Source organism: Podarcis pityusensis, assembly GCF_964106645.2.
Source record: "Podarcis pityusensis genome assembly, chromosome: 1".
Taxonomy (NCBI): Eukaryota; Metazoa; Chordata; class Lepidosauria; order Squamata; family Lacertidae; genus Podarcis; species Podarcis pityusensis.
Genome location: NC_138028.1, coordinates 19,983,068 through 19,987,316, shown reverse-complemented (window position 1 = coordinate 19,987,316; position 4,249 = coordinate 19,983,068). Strand labels below are relative to the sequence as shown.

General features: G+C 43.9%; 1 long non-coding RNA gene across 1 annotated transcript; it reads right to left on the bottom strand.

The window, feature by feature from the left end:
- Window positions 1–3,176: 3,176 nt before the first annotated feature.
- Window positions 3,177–4,148, bottom strand: LOC308481073. Its single transcript, XR_013988441.1, has 3 exons — window positions 4,077–4,148; window positions 3,879–3,943; window positions 3,177–3,253 (listed from the first exon to the last, which is right to left on the bottom strand). It is a non-coding gene; the product is annotated as an uncharacterized lncRNA (long non-coding RNA).
- Window positions 4,149–4,249: the final 101 nt, after the last annotated feature.

Here is a 4,249-nt window from a genome sequence, read left to right as displayed (position 1 = left end):
GGCACGGAATGGAACAGTTATCAAATTCCGCAAGGATTAGACCCTTTGGCTAAACAAGCAAGTGGGATATTCCAAAGGGGTGAGGGTGCAATTTCCCCATATATTTTTTGATACTTTATTTAGAAAGAAAGAAGAAAAAGAACAATATATCAGTACAGAGGTGCATCTGATGCCTTCATTATACAGTTTTTAGCGAATGCTAAAAAATGCTTTTTATTCTGACTTTTAACACTTGAGGTTAAAACTTGATGTTTCTAAGACTCACCTGCCTCCTTTTTGTGGTTGTGAGTTGCTTTGAATTGTTTTAAATATTCTTTTAAATGCTGTATCCCACCCTGGGACCATACAGTGAAGGGCTGGTAATTAATTAATTAATTAATTAATTAATTGCTGAGTAATAGACCTACAGATTATGATCTGTACAAATGAAGCTATTCAACAAACTAAAGCAATTTGCATCAATCATTGATAAAAGATATCCACCAATTGTTTAATTATATATATTTTAGTATCCCACCTTTTCCTCCAAGGAGCTCGAAGGTGGCCTACATGGTTCTCCCTCTCCTTATTCAATCTCCATAGCAACCCTGTGAGGTAGGCTAAGCTGAGAGATAGTGAATAGCCCAAGGTCACCTTCATGACCGGGTGCAGATTTGAATCCTAGTCTCCTAGGTTCTAGTCCAACACTAACCACAATACCACTCTTTCTCTCAGTGGCATCTTTCCACATTAACTTGAGACATTCCTAGAGTCCTTTGGAGAGTCCTTACTCTTCTTGGCTCAGTTGTAAATGGATTCGACTAGTTTCACCAGCTTAGCCATAGGGATTCAGTCCACCATAATCAATAGCTGCCATTACCTTGTCTGAGATATAGCATAGGGCAAGTCTGGGATTGCTATAGAAGCAATGCACATCTAGGATGAGCCAAATATCTAGGAATGACAGCTGCATTCAGTTTTGCCCCTAGAACTGGACACCAGTTGCCCGACAAGAAAGACTGTATATCAGGTCCTCCCTTAAAGAGGGCACGTATTGTGGTGAGACCTGGACAACCGACACCCTGTGTTGTGGGTGGGAACATTTGGTAAGCCACAACACCCAATTGGTAGGTCCCTCGAAGCTGGGTACAATCTGGCCAATGGGATGCAGTCCAAACGGTTTGATGCACGTGACCCAGAGCGTCCTCTTTCGGCACATGCATTCGGAACACCCACCCACCTCTCCCGACTTTTAGGGCTTGTTGCGCTTGACCTTGCTATGCCGTCATGTGTCGTCTGTCGTTGGGATAGGGGCACAGCAGGAATTTTCCCCACTTGGCTGATTGGCTGTTGCCATTTGGGTTTCGCCTGCCACGTAGCAAATCGTCACAACTTGTAAGGTTGTGGATAGGCTCTGGTTCAGGTGATAGGGATGGGAGAACGCTCTCGCCATCCCTATGTGAAGGGTATTCCGTTAAAGGAATCCAGGGACTTAATGGTTTGGTCAACCCCTGAGAGGGGATTGTGCCCATGCCTGAGTCCAGGGGGACATTTGGGTGGTGGAGTTAGCCCGTGCCCAGTTTTCCGCTTATCCAGGTGTTCACTCTTGGCTGACCTATGCTGGAACCCTGGGTCAGCGCTACCTGCATGGCAGGGAGCTAGTCGAACCAGAGCCTATGCAACCAGTCACTTTCTGTAATCAATAAAGTTGTGGCCTAAATTCTGCCAAAAACCAAACCAAAAATTTGAGTCAAGTGTGAATTTATTTGGGGGGGAGGTTTCTGGGTCTGAACATGCAATTAATTTTGGCAATTTAGCACAGACATTCCTATCTCTCATACAGGGAAACATTAATTTAGAGCTGCAGATGCACATAGCTGAATTGGGGCCTTTTGCTTGTTGCAGTCAGTAGTCCAAACTACTAATCTATGATGCTTCCACTCCACAAAGGTTGGTATTGCCTTTCTCAATTATCAACATGTTTGAAACGTTTCTATGATGCTTGCCAGAGGAGTGGGAAGTTGAAGGCAACTTTGGCAAGAGTTTGTTTCCTATGGAGGAAAGCACTGTGGAGATGTTTGTTGTCTTTATAATAACCTGTCTATCTCTGCAAACGGACAGATTGAGAACAGAAACGTCAAGAGTCCAATAGCAGACACAGCTGGCTCTGAAACAATTCAGGTTCCTTCAAATCCAATGGGCTTTTTGGAGTCTAGCAGGAAGTCTAGCAGGAAAACAAGCACACGGGTGTTTTCCTATTTATAGGCAAAAAGTGGAAAGAGGAATTAACATTAAATAAGGGGAAATGGAGTTTGTTGCACCACTGCCCACCAGCTCTTAAGAATTTGTAAGTGTGGTGCATTTAGGTAATTTTAGACAGTGGTCTTCATGGTCTCATTGTGTGTAGTACTTCACTCACTTCAAGATGTAACAAGCCAGCCATGCAGCACTGGTGGGGGGGGGACCACTCCTGCTCAATCTGTTGAGTGTGGCCCTGGCCGTTCACCCAAAAGCCCTGCCCCAATGGCACTGCCATTGTAGTCCTCACCTCCAGGTGATGGACTACAGCTCCCATCATTCCCAGCATAGCCAATAGTCAGGAGCTACAGGACAGGATGGTGGCAACACCTGGTCTATAGCAAAGCCTAAAAGAAAACCCATTTCTACCATTTATGTAACACAGCAGCATGGCTCCCAAGACCGCCATATGCCATAAAGGATTTTTATGTCAACATCACATAATAATGCTTAGTTTTTCAAACTGAAGCTCAATTTTGTGAGGGTTTTTTGAAAAAACAACAAAAACAAACTAGAAGTCCCATCCTCCTATCTACTAAGAAGTAAGTCCCACTATTTCAGCGGGGCTTAGCTAGTCAAAATTAGTTGACCTTACTTAAATATTGTTGAAATTAATGGAACAAGTCAGTCACAACTTAGGCTGAAGCAAAAGGGAACGGAAACACTTCCCTCTCCACAGGAAATAACGCCTCCCTTTCAGAATTCCCTCCCCGCAGACTGACTTATTTATTTATTAGATCTGTATACCACCCATCAGCAAAAGGCCTCAGGGCGATTCACAAGATAAAAACCACCAGATAAAAGCACAAGTAAATAGTACAGAAACAACGAGACAATAACCCAGGGCAGAAAGCTTTCATACCTTCAGCATGTTTTGCCCTCACTCTCAATGAGCTTTGCCTCATCATAAAGCCAAATCTGATGCCATAGCAACCTTATACTATTCACAGGATCCCCGACAGGCTGGAAATACTATCTGTAGAAGGAAGATACAGTTTTTTAAACAAGCAAACAAACAAACAAAACACAACAGTATCAAAGCAAGTACTGAGGGTTAGTGAACAGCATCTTAAAGTTAAGCAGTCAAGGGAGGGAATTGAACACCTGACCAGGGCCAGCCCTGTCATTAGATAATGTGAGGCAGCTGCTTCAAGGCAGCAAATGCTGGGGGTCAAGGAGCAGCAATGAGGTACTGAAGGATGGAGCCGTGTGTGCTGCGCAGTCTGCCCCCAGTTTCCTAAACCAGCTGCTGTTCACAGCTCACTGCCCTATTGCCAAAACTGAAGTGAGAATTAGCTGACTGTCCAATTGGCTTCTGTACATTTACTGATAGTGGCAGGGGGTATCTTGACCAAAATGCCTTAGGTTGGCCCTCCTCCTGGAAAGATAAAAGGTAAAGGACCCCTAGACGGTTAAGTCCAGTCAAAGGCGACGATGGGGTGCGGCGCTCATCAGTCGTGCTGGCCACATGACCTGGAAAGGTGTCTGTGGACAAACTCCTAAAAATAAGCCCTCCCTTTAACCGACAGACACATACACATACACACACACACACACACACACACACACACCAACTGCAAACTTTATATTGTTCCACTGACCTGGGTATCACTGGTTTTCTATGGGCATGGTCTAAAAAGCAAAATCGGCCACCTTTATGTTTCTCCTGAGAAAAGAAAGAGAGTTACATTTAAGTCTGTCTGAAAAACCACAGTGAAAAAGATGCTTGCATAAATAAAGATTTTTATTATTATCTTCTGCTTTAAATTTTTTTTTACAAAAATCACGTCAGAGCATACTTAGTCCAGCACAGTGAAGTGACCACACTGGGCTGCCAAATTAGTTTATCAACATCCTGGGAGTGATTTGGGTGTTATTTATTCCTCCTATGAAGTCAAATGCCGGTGACTTCATCATGCCAAAAGCAGCTGCGTTAAAAGGGGTGGGTGTGGAAGTGTGTAACAGTCTCAAT